Consider the following 12,999-nt stretch of genomic DNA (forward strand, 5'->3'; position numbering starts at 1 on the left):
TCGCCAGTGTGGGCCGGCGAGAGCGGTGCGAACGGAGGAGGGGACCGGGGAGGCATCCGGTGGAGTGGTAGTCGTATCAGCTGCCAAGATCAACCGGTCGACAGGTTGAAGAACGCCAGCGGCGCGCCGGGTCACCATCGGGTGGACGTGCCCGGGGACGCGGTGGATGGCGACCGGGTGGTACACCGGTGGCTCGGGGCGGTCTGCCAGGACGTCGGGGGCCGCGGGCGTGGCCAACTCACGGCGGTGATAGACGACGGCGGGGTCGGCGAAGCGCACCGGGCTCATCGACGGGCCCGAGTCAGCAGGTGCTGAGGTATTGACGTGGCGGCGGCGGCGGTAGACGAGTGTGGGGTCGGCGAAGCAAATGGTGGGCGTCGACGGGGCCGCACATGGTGCGGGAGGGGTCGGCGGGGCAGCGCGAGGCGCGGGCGTGGTCGACGGGGCCGCGCGTGGCGCGGGAGTAGGCGCGAGCCACGACGTCGAGCCCGCACGGGGTGCGGGTAACGGTGCAAGGCGGGGCACCTGGGAGGAGGGGGAGACCTGATCGGACTCGAGGAGGGAGTCGAGATCGGTGGGTGGGGAGGGGCCAGCAAGGGGAAACACATCCTCGTCAAAGACGACGTGCAGAGAGATGATGATGCGGTGGGAGGCGAGGTCCAGACACCGATACCCCTTGTGGTCAGAGGAGTAGCCAAGGAAGAGGCAGCAAGTGGAGCGAGGAGAAAGCTTATGAGGGGCAGTAGCGGAAGTGTTAGGGTAGCAGGTACAGCCGAACACGCGAAGGTGGTCGTAGGTGGGGGCTGTGCCGTACAGGGCGAAGTAGGGAGTAGGGTGGTTCACCGCCTTGGAGGGAAGACGGTTGAGAAGGTGGGTGGCGGTGTGCAGGGCCTCTGCCCAGTAGCTGGCAGGGAGAGATGCCTGGAAGAGAAGGCAGCGGATCATATTGGTGGTGGTGCGAATCATGCATTCGGCCCAGCCGTTTTGGGCAGAGGTGTAAGGGCACGAGAGACGCAACTGGACGCCATGAGAGAAAAAGAAGGAGCGAAAGGCGCGATTGTCGAACTCGCGGTCGTTGTCACACTGAAGGGCACGGACCGGGCGGTGAAATTGGGTGGAGACCCAGACGAAGAAGTGTGTGAGGGTAGTGAACGTGTCGGACTTCAATCGAAGAGGAAAAGTCCAAAGAAAATGGGAAAAGTCATCCAAAATCACTAAATAGTATTTATAACTAGAAAGACTGAGTACAGGAGATGTCCAGAGATCGCAATGAACTAGGTCAAAAGCCTGCTCAGCCCGAGAAGAAGTGGTGAATGGGAGACGAGTATGCCGGCCTAACTGACAAGCATGACAGAGGCCCTCAAAATGTCCCCTATTACATGAAGGATCTAGGCTACTGGTGATCTTGGTCATGACGTCAGGTCTGGGATGTCCGAGACAACGATGCCAAGTGGTGGAGGAGGTGGTGGAGACCAGGGCAGGAGGCAGAGACGCGCCGAAGGTGGATGGCCGGAGCGTGTAGAGGGGCCTCGAGCTGTCGCAGCGGGCGAGGGGAGTCTTGGTGGCCAGATCCTTCACAGAGAAACCAGAGGGGTCAAACTCAACAGAACAAGAGTTGTCAGTGGTGAAACGACGAACAGAAAGGAGATTATGAGTGATGTGGGGGGCTACGAGAACGTCGTTGAGGTAGAACGGTCCAGGGAGAACCGAGGCACCTACTGAGGTGACAGGCAGAGTGGAACCGTTCCCAACGACGATCGATGAAGGATGAGAGGAATTGGGGGGATGGGAGCGGGAGAGCGTGCCTGTAGTGGAGTGGTGTGGTAGGAGGCACCAGAGTCGATCACCCAGTCGGAGGAAGTGAAAGGGAAATGAGCCTTTGGGCCATTTCTAAGTCTTTTGGTGATTGAGTGCAAACACAAGTGCTTAAATGTGAAAATATGCCCAAGGATGAACAAAGTGCAAATCACAAGTTAAGGTATGTTTCTAAGCCTTAGTACATTGGTTTGTGTACTAATATTCTTGTCTAAGTGTTAGAAACAGGAAGAAGAAAAGAAGTGGAGAGTGGCTGTGTGCAGCCAAAGGCTGCTTCGAGCTGGGGCACCGGACTGTCCGGTGTGCACCGGACAGTGTCCGGTGCGCCAGACCAGCGCGGAGCAAACCAGCCGCTCTCGGGTTTTTCTCCGGCGACTTCGGCTAAAATTCACCGGACTGTCCGGTGTGCACCGGACTGTCCGGTGAGCCAACGGTCGGCCGGGCCAACGGTCGGCCGCACGATCGCCGCACGACACGTGGCCGAGCCAACGGTCGGAAGGAAGCACCGGACTGTCCGGTGTGCACCGGACTGTCCGGTGCGCCAGATCTGCAGTGGTCGGCAACGGTCGGCTGCACCTGTTAAGGAAAGAAATCGGGCACCGGACAGTGTCCGGTGTGCACCGGACTGTCCAGTGCGCCCGACGACAGAAGGCAAGGATGGCCTTCCAGAATTGTTCTCAACGGCTCCTAGCTGCCTTGGGGCTATAAAAGGGGCCCCTAGGCGCATGGAGGAGAACACCAAGCATTCCTTGAGCACTCTTGATCACTCACACATCAATCTCGCGCACTTGTTCGACATTCTAGTGATTTGAGCTCCGTTCTAGTGTGCTAGTCTTTTGAGCTCAAGTCTGGGTCTCGTGTGTGCGTATTCGCTGTGATCTTTGTGTCGTGTGTGAGTTGCTAATCCCTCCCTTGCTCTGTGATTCTCTGTGAACATCTTTTGTAAGGGCGAGAGGCTCCAAGTTGTGGAGATTCCTCGCAAACGGGATTGAGAAAAGAAAAGCAAGAACACCGTGGTATTCAAGTTGATCATTGGATCACTTGAGAGGAGTTGAGTGCAACTCTCGTCCGTTGGGACGCCACAACGTGGAGTAGGCAAGTTTTGTACTTGGCCGAACCACGGGATAACCACTGTGTCATCTCTGTGATTGGATTCTTGTGCTTATTGTGTTTTGACTCCTCTCTAGCCACTTGGCATAAACTGTGCTAACGCCTAATCAAGTTTTGTGGCTATAAGTTTAAGTTTTTACAGGATCACCTATTCACCCCCCCCCTCTAGGTGCTCTCAATTGGTATCAGAGCCGTTCTCTTCGAGAAAGGGACTAACCGCCCGAAGAGATGGATCCTAAGGGGAAGGGAATCGTGATCAACGATAAGGAGAAGGAGTCCTTCGTCAATGAGCCCAAAGATGACAAGCCTACCGACTCCGGCTCGGGTCATAGACGAAAGGAAGGGAAGAAGAAGAAGACGAGGCGCATCAAGGAGATCGTCTACTACGACGACAGTGATGAGTCTACATCTTCCCAAAAGGACAATGACCACAACGACTACGAGCAAAGGAAACCGGTTAATTCTAACTTTTCCTTTGACTACTCTCGTATTCCGCAAAGCTCAAATTCACATTTGCTTTCCATTCCACTCGGCAAGCCCCCACACTTTGATGGGGAGGACTACGGATTTTGGAGCCACAAAATGCGTAGTCACCTATTTTCTCTCCATCCTAGTATATGGGAGATTGTAGATAGTGGAATGCACTTTAATAGTTCAGATAGTCCTATATTCATTAATGAGCAAATCCATAAGAATGCACAAGCTACTACTGTTCTTCTAGCTTCATTGTGCAGGGATGAATATAACAAAGTGAGTGGCTTGGATAACGCCAAGCAAATCTGGGATACCCTCAAGATCTCTCATGAGGGAAATGACGCTACCTTGCTCACCAAAATGGAGTTGGTAGAGGGCGAACTTGGAAGATTTGCTATGATAAGGGGGGAGGAGCCAACCCAAACATACAATCGGCTCAAAACCCTTGTCAACAAGATAAGGAGCTATGGAAGCACGCGATGGACGGACCACGACGTCGTCCGCCTAATGCTAAGGTCCTTTACCGTTCTTGATCCTCATTTGGTGAATAATATTCGTGAGAATCCCAGGTACACCAAAATGTCGCCCGAAGAAATTCTTGGAAAATTTGTAAGCGGGCGGATGATGATCAAGGAGGCAAGGTACGTCGATGACGCGTTGAACGGTCCAATCCACGAGCCTCAACCCATTGCTCTCAAGGCATCGAGGAGCAAGGAGGCACTACCAAGCAAGGTGGCGCAAATTGAGGCGGCCGGGCTTAATGATGAAGAAATGGCTCTCATCATTAAGCGCTTCAAGACGGCGTTAAGGGGTCGCAAGGAGCATCCCAACAAGACCAAGACGAAGGGGAAGCGCTCATGCTTCAAGTGTGGTAAGATTGGTCACTTTATTGCTAATTGTCCCGATAATGATAGTGACCAGGAAAAGGGAAACAAGAGGGAAAAGAAGAAGCATTACAAGAAGGCAAAGGGCGAGGCGCATCTAGGCAAGGAGTGGGACTCGGATTGCTCCTCTTCCGACTCCGACAATGAAGGACTCGCCGCCACCGCCTTCAACAAATCAACCCTCTTCCCCAACGAGCGTCACACATGCCTTATGGCAAGGGAGAAGAAGGTATGTACTCGCAACTCTACCTATGCTTCTTCAAGTGAGGACGAATCTAGTGATGAGGATGAAGTAGATTATTCATGTTTGTTCAAGGGCTTAGATAAATCTAAGATAGACAAAATTAATGAATTAATTGATGCCTTGAATGAAAAGAATATACTTTTAGAAAAGCAAGAGGATTTGTTGTATGAAGAGCATGATAAATTTGTTGAGGCACAAAAATCCTATGCTTTAGAAGTTAAAAGAAATGAAATGCTTTCTTTTGAACTATCTACTTGTCATGAAACCATTTCTACTTTGAAAGGTGTCAACAATGATTTAAATGCTAAATTAGAAGTAGCAAATAAATCCAATTCTTGTGTAGAACATGTTGAAATTTGTACTAGGTGTAAAGATTTTGACGTTGATGCTTGTAGTGAACACCTAGTTTCAATTTCCAAGCTTAATGATGAACTGGCTAGTCTTAATGCTCAACTTAAGACTAGCAAGAATGATTTCGATAAACTAAAATTTGCAAGGGATGCCTACACAATTGGTAGACACCCCTCAATTAAGGATGGACTTGGCTTCAAGAGAGAAGCTAAGAACTTAACAAGCCATAAGGCTCCCATTCCCGCCAAGGAGAAAGGGAAGGCCCCTATGGCTAGTAATGTGCAAAAGAACCATGCTTTTATGTATCATGATAGGAGACAAACTAGAAATGCTTATAGGAGTTATAATGCTTTTGATGATTCTGACTCTCATGCCATGTTTGCTTCTAGTTCTTCCTATATGCATGGTAGAAATATGTCTAGGAGAAATGCTATTCATCATGTGCCTAGAAAGAATGTTATTCATGCTCCTAGGAAAGTAGTGAATGAACCTTCCACAATTTATTATGCTTTAAATGCTTCCTTTGCTATTTGTAGAAAGGATAAAAAAATTGTTGCTAGGAAGTTAGGGGCAAAATGCAAGGGAGACAAAACTTGCATTTGGGTCCCTAAGGATATTTGCACTAACCTTGTAGGACCCAACATGAGTTGGGTACCTAAGTCCCAAGCCTAAATTTTCCTTGCAGGTTTATGCATCCGGGGGTTCAAGCTGGATTATTGATAGCGGATGCACAAACCATATGACGGGGGAGAAGAAGATGTTCACCTCCTACGTCAAGAATAAGGATTCCCAAGATTCAATTATATTCGGTGATGGGAATCAAGGCAAGGTAAAAGGGTTAGGTAAAATTGCGATTTCTAATGAGCATTCTATCTCTAATGTATTTTTAGTAGAGAGTCTTGGATATAATTTGCTATCTGTTAGTCAATTATGTCATATGGGGTATAACTGTCTATTTACAAATGTAGATGTGTCTGTCTTTAGAAGAAGTGATGGTTCACTAGCTTTTAAGGGTGTATTAGATGGCAAACTTTATTTAGTTGATTTTGCAAAAGAAGAGGCCGGTCTAGATGCATGCTTAATAGCTAAGACTAGCATGGGCTGGCTGTGGCATCGCCGCTTAGCACATGTGGGGATGAAGAACCTTCACAAGCTTCTAAAGGGAGAACACGTGATAGGGTTGACTAACGTGCATTTCGAAAAAGATAGACCTTGTGCAGCTTGTCAAGCAGGTAAACAAGTGGGAGGAGCACATCACAGCAAGAACGTGATGACCACTTCAAGACCCCTGGAGCTGCTGCATATGGACCTCTTCGGACCTGTCGCCTATCTGAGCATAGGAGGAAGTAAGTATGGTTTAGTTATTGTTGATGACTTTTCCTGCTTCACTTGGGTGTTCTTTTTGCAGGAAAAATCCGAAACCCAAGGGACTCTCAAACGCTTCCTCAGGAGAGCTCAAAATGAGTTTGAGCTCAAAGTGAAAAAGATAAGAAGCGACAACGGGTCCGAGTTCAAGAACCTTCAAGTGGAGGAGTTCCTTGAAGAGGAAGGGATCAAGCACGAGTTCTCCGCTCCCTACACACCACAGCAAAATGGTGTGGTAGAGAGGAAGAACAGGACGCTCATCGACATGGCGAGGACGATGCTAGGAGAGTTCAAGACCCCCGAGTGCTTTTGGACGGAAGCCGTGAACACGGCTTGCCACGCCATCAACAGGGTCTATCTTCATCGCCTCCTCAAGAAGACTTCGTATGAGCTTCTAACCGGTAACAAACCCAATGTATCTTACTTTCGTGTATTTGGAAGCAAGTGCTACATTCTAGTGAAGAAGGGTAGAAATTCTAAGTTTGCTCCCAAAGCTGTAGAAGGGTTTTTGTTAGGATATGACTCAAATACAAAGGCGTATAGAGTCTTCAACAAATCATCGGGTTTGGTTGAAGTCTCTAGCGACGTTGTATTTGATGAGACTAATGGCTCTCCAAGAGAGCAAGTTGTTGATTGTGATGATGTAGATGAAGAAGATGTTCCGACGGCCGCTATACGGACCATGGCGATTGGAGAAGTACGGCCACAGGAACAAGATGAACGAGATCAACCTTCTTCCTCAACTATGGTGCATCCCCCAACCGAAGATGACGAACAGGTACCTCAAGTGGAGGCGCTTGATCAAGGGGGAGCACAAGATGATCAAGTGATGGAGGAAGAAGCGCAACCGGCACCTCCAACCCAAGTTCGAGCGATGATTCAAAGGGATCATCCCGTCGATCAAATTCTGGGTGACATTAGCAAGGGAGTAACTACTCGATCTCGATTAGTTAATTTTTGTGAGCATTACTCCTTTGTCTCTTCTATTGAGCCTTTCAGGGTAGAGGAGGCCTTGCTAGATCCGGATTGGGTATTGGCCATGCAGGAGGAGCTCAACAACTTCAAGCGCAATGAAGTTTGGACACTGGTGCCTCGTCCGAAGCAAAATGTTGTGGGAACCAAGTGGGTGTTCCGCAACAAACAGGACGAGCACGGGGTGGTGACGAGAAACAAGGCTCGACTTGTGGCAAAAGGTTATGCCCAAGTCGCAGGTTTGGATTTCGAGGAGACTTTTGCTCCTGTGGCTAGGCTAGAATCAATTCGTATCTTGCTAGCATATGCCGCTCACCATTCTTTCAGGTTGTTCCAAATGGATGTGAAGAGCGCTTTCCTCAACGGGCCAATCAAGGAGGAAGTGTACGTGGAGCAACCCCCTGGCTTTGAGGATGACCGGTACCCCGATCATGTGTGTAAGCTCTCTAAGGCGCTCTATGGACTTAAGCAAGCCCCAAGAGCATGGTATGAATGCCTTAGAGATTTCTTAATTGTTAATGCTTTCAAGGTTGGGAAAGCCGATCCAACTCTTTTTACAAAGACATGTGATGGTGATTTGTTTGTGTGCCAAATTTATGTCGACGACATAATATTTGGTTCAACTAACCAAAAGTCTTGTGAAGAGTTTAGCAGGGTAATGACGCAAAAATTCGAGATGTCAATGATGGGCGAGTTGAACTACTTCCTTGGGTTCCAAGTGAAGCAACTCAAGGACGGCACCTTCATCTCCCAAACGAAGTACACGCAAGATCTACTAAAGCGGTTTGGGATGAAGGACGCCAAGCCCGCAAAGACGCCGATGGGAACCGACGGACACACCGACCTCAACAAAGGAGGTAAGTCCGTTGATCAAAAAGCATACCGGTCAATGATAGGTTCTTTGCTTTATTTATGTGCTAGTAGACCGGACATTATGCTTAGCGTATGCATGTGTGCTAGATTTCAATCCGATCCTAAGGAGTGTCACTTAGTGGCGGTGAAGCGAATTCTTAGATATTTGGTTGCTACGCCTTGCTTCGGGCTCTGGTATCCAAAGGGGTCTACCTTTGACTTAGTTGGATACTCAGATTCCGACTATGCTGGATGTAAGGTCGATAGGAAGAGCACATCGGGGACGTGCCAATTCTTAGGAAGGTCCCTGGTGTCATGGAACTCTAAGAAACAAACCTCCGTTGCCCTTTCCACCGCTGAGGCCGAGTATGTTGCCGCAGGACAGTGTTGCGCGCAACTACTTTGGATGAGGCAAACCCTCAGGGACTTTGGCTACAATCTGAGCAAAGTCCCACTCCTATGTGATAATGAGAGTGCTATCCGCATGGCGGAAAATCCTGTTGAACACAGCCGCACAAAGCACATAGACATCCGGCATCACTTTTTGAGAGACCACCAGCAAAAGGGAGATATCGAAGTGTTTCATGTTAGCACCGAGAACCAGCTAGCCGATATCTTTACCAAGCCTCTAGATGAGAAGACCTTTTGCAGGCTGCGTAGTGAGCTAAATGTCTTAGATTCGCGGAACTTGGATTGAATTGTAGCATACATGTGTTTATGCCCTTGATCATGTTCATTCTACATTTTGTTGCTTATTGTGGTGCTCAAGTTGTACAAACACTCCCTGGACCTCACAAGTCCGTTGCAAAGTAATGCACATGTTTAGGGGGAGATGTGTTACAACTTGACCCTTTGAGACTAACCATGTGCTTGAGTTTGGTAATTTAGTCTCGAAGGAGGATTGAAAGGGAAAAGGTGGACTTGGACCATGAAAGACTTCCACTGCACTCCGATGAGAGGGTAACTAATTCCAAGTTCATCTCATGAAATCTTATTGCCATTTGCTCTTAATTGAAGACTTTGGTGAGGCAATGGGGTTAAAAGGGCCAAGATTGATCCCGTTTTGGTGCTTGATGCCAAAGGGGGAGAAAATAAAGGCCAAAGCAATAAATGGATCAGCTACCACTTGAGAAATTTTGAAAAAGTATAATAGAGCTTTTGGTTTGTCAAAACTCTTGTATTGTCTCTTTTGTCAAAAGTTGGCTTCTTGTGGGGAGAAATGTTGATTATGGGAAAAAGGGGGAGTTTTTGAAATCCGTGGTCAAATTTCTTTGGAATGACTCTCTTTATGCTTCAACATGTGTGTTTGACTTAGAGATAGAGATTTGAGTTTGATTTGCAAAAACAAACCAAGTGGTGGCAAAGGATGATCCATATATGCCAAAATTGAATAAAACTCAAAGTTAGTTTTTATTTGAAGTGATTTTGCACTTGTTCTAGTTGCTTTATGTTGTGTTGGCATAAATCACCAAAAAGGGGGAGATTGAAAGGGAAATGAGCCTTTGGGCCATTTCTAAGTCTTTTGGTGATTGAGTGCAAACACAAGTGCTTAAATGTGAAAATATGCCCAAGGATGAACAAAGTGCAAATCACAAGTTAAGGTATGTTTCTAAGCCTTAGTACATTGGTTTGTGTACTAATATTCTTGTCTAAGTGTTAGAAACAGGAAGAAGAAAAGAAGTGGAGAGTGGCTGTGTGCAGCCAAAGGCTGCTTCGGGCTGGGGCACCGGACTGTCCGGTGTGCACCGGACAGTGTCCGGTGCGCCAGACCAGCGCGGAGCAAACCAGCCGCTCTCGGGTTTTTCTCCGGCGACTTCGGCTAAAATTCACCGGACTGTCCGGTGTGCACCGGACTGTCCGGTGAGCCAACGGTCGGCCGGGCCAACGGTCGGCCGCACGATCGCCGCACGACACGTGGCCGAGCCAACGGTCGGAAGGAAGCACCGGACTGTCCGGTGTGCACCGGACTGTCCGGTGCGCCAGATCTGCAGTGGTCGGCAACGGTCGGCTGCACCTGTTAAGGAAAGAAATCGGGCACCGGACAGTGTCCGGTGTGCACCGGACTGTCCGGTGCGCCCGACGACAGAAGGCAAGGATGGCCTTCCAGAATTGTTCTCAACGACTCCTAGCTGCCTTGGGGCTATAAAAGGGGCCCCTAGGCGCATGGAGGAGAACACCAAGCATTCCTTGAGCACTCTTGATCACTCACACATCAATCTCGCGCACTTGTTCGACATTCTAGTGATTTGAGCTCCGTTCTAGTGTGCTAGTCTTTTGAGCTCAAGTCTGGGTCTCGTGTGTGCGTATTCGCTGTGATCTTTGTGTCGTGTGTGAGTTGCTAATCCCTCCCTTGCTCTGTGATTCTCTGTGAACATCTTTTGTAAGGGCGAGAGGCTCCAAGTTGTGGAGATTCCTCGCAAACGGGATTGAGAAAAGAAAAGCAAGAACACCGTGGTATTCAAGTTGATCATTGGATCACTTGAGAGGAGTTGAGTGCAACTCTCGTCCGTTGGGACGCCACAACGTGGAGTAGGCAAGTTTTGTACTTGGCCGAACCACGGGATAACCACTGTGTCATCTCTGTGATTGGATTCTTGTGCTTATTGTGTTTTGACTCCTCTCTAGCCACTTGGCATAAACTGTGCTAACGCCTAATCAAGTTTTGTGGCTATAAGTTTAAGTTTTTACAGGATCACCTATTCACCCCCCCTCTAGGTGCTCTCAGGAAGGAGGGGTCATCGCCATGGTGTTGAAAGCGGCGGCGAGGGAGGTGTTTTCCTAGCCTCCAGATAGCGGGGACCAAGTCGTCGTAGGGGTCCCCGGGGAGGAGGTGGGGCGGAGCCGGATGCGATGTAGGCACGCCGTAGGGAGGCATGGGAGGCACGTCGTAGGGTGGCACAGTCAGGAGGGCCGGCGCCGGGGGACGAGAGGCACGTGGGGCCTGGCCCGGGCACATGGCGATGGTCCCGGTCCAGGGGTTATAAAGTGACGACCACGCCTGGCCACCACCCCGACCGGGGGGACCACCACGAGAGGAGCCGCCACCCCCATGGCCGCCCTTGCGGGAACGACGACTGTCGTCGGAGGCGGACGCCTGACGAGGGGCCACAGGGACAGCAGGTGTGGGGCGAGTAGGGGCCCCGGTCGACGGAGGGCGAGGGGCCTGGCCCCTTGAAGGTGCCTGACCAACGGGAGGAGCGCTGTAGAGCGCCGGAGCCGGAGCAGGGGCCTCATACACCATGGTGAGCTCCTCGAGGAGCAGCTCGTTCTTGATGTGATGGAATGTGGGAAAGGGAACGGTCCTCTTGATGAGAGCCTTTAGGTGGCCATAGCGGGGGCTGAGACCACGCAGAAGGTTCAACACCAAGGTCCGATCGGCGATAGGCTCGCCGAGGTCGCGGAGAGAGTCCGCCATGCCCTTCATCTGGCGGCAGTACTCGTCCACGGAGAGGTCCCCCTGAGAGAATAGGTGGAACTGGGCGTCGAGGTGCAGGGCGCGAGCGTCTTGGTTCCCGAGGAACTGGTCTTCGAGGGCGAGCCACGCCTGACGGTCCGTGTCCGCCTGGTCGCAGATGATGTCCTGGAGCTCGACGGTGATGGTTCCGTGGAGTCAGGAGAGGACCACGGAGTCCATCAGGGACCAGGCCCGAGACGGCGGGGTGGCGACGTCGTCGAGGACGTGGTCGTCGAGGGCGTAGCACCGCAAGGTGAGAAGGACCTGCCCCCTACAACGAGGGTAGTGGGAGGACGCCGGGTCCAAAAACGACGGACACGAGGGACCAGATGTTCTGTAGTCCGGCCGCCTGGGCATGGAGAGCGGCGATGTGGTCAGCCTCGAGTCCAGAGGTGTGGGTAGCATCTGGGGTGGGCGGTGGTGTTCCCGGGTCGACCGGAGGAGGGTTGAGGATGAGACGCTGCACAGTGGCCATCTGGGCGGTCAGTGTGGCAGCCAGGGCGTGCTCCTGGTCCAGAGCACGGGACGTGGTGCGCTCGCGCTCCTGCGAGGCAGCTAGGGCAGCCTGGATGGCGGCGATGGTAGATGGCAGCGTGGAGTCGGTGGAGGGATGCGGAGAAGCCCAGGTGGCGTCGGCGACGAGCGGCCGAGTGGTGGGGAACCCAGGGGGCAGGTGTCCGGTGAGACGTGTCGGCGAGGGTAGACAGGTAAGGACGCCAGCGCACGTCGGGTAGCCCTGGAGGCCAAACCCGGAGGGGCCAAAGTCGGCAGCACGCGCGGTGGCCGCGGTGGGAGCCCCGGCGGCGTTGTGGTGCCCGGCGGAGGTGGCTGCGGCTGTCCTGTGCGCAGCAGCGAGGTCGGCAGCACGCGCGCTGGCCGCGGTGGGAGCCCCGGCGGCGACGTGGTGTCCGGCGGCGGCAGCCATGCCTAGCCCCGCGGCGCCCGCACCCGACACGGCAGGGGTGGCGCCCAGTCCCGCGGCGTAGGTCGTGCCCAGGGCCGCTGCGGCGGGGTGGTCGGACGGTGATCCGATGGAGGGCAGGGGAAGAGTGGATGACGAGCGCCCGACCCGAGGAAGACGAGCAGGGGACGGCTGAACGGAGATCCGCCGGGCGCGCTCCTCCAGGAGAACAAGCGGGTCGCGATAGTCGAGCACCCGAGGAAGACGACGAGCAGGGGCTAGGCAACAGCCAGGCGCGCGCGCAGAGCGGCGCACGCGCAGGCAGCAGAGCGGGCGTCGGTCAGCAGCAGGCGACGGCGGAGGGGAAGGGGCGGCGGCTGGGGAGGAGAGCAGAAAAAAAACTGGCTCTATACATATTGGAAACCCTAATTCTACACTAGGGTGGGCCTCTATATTAATAGACTGAGTTGGGCCTGACCCATTACAGACAGAGGGGTGAAACGGTAAATATACAAGGGAGACCCCATAAACCCTAATACAGTTCTAACAGTTATTTCAGACATAATAAAACAGAAGA

At 51.8% G+C, this 12,999-nt stretch overlaps 1 protein-coding gene across 3 annotated transcripts in view; it reads right to left on the reverse strand.

Moving 5' to 3' along the window:
• The window catches only part of LOC103637972 (ABC transporter C family member 13), a 38,635-nt gene that overhangs the window by 22,989 nt on the left and 2,647 nt on the right, over window positions 1-12,999 (reverse strand). The window lies entirely within an intron of this gene.

Source organism: Zea mays, chromosome 9 (genome assembly GCF_902167145.1).
Source record: "Zea mays cultivar B73 chromosome 9, Zm-B73-REFERENCE-NAM-5.0, whole genome shotgun sequence".
Classification (NCBI taxonomy): domain Eukaryota; kingdom Viridiplantae; phylum Streptophyta; class Magnoliopsida; order Poales; family Poaceae; genus Zea; species Zea mays.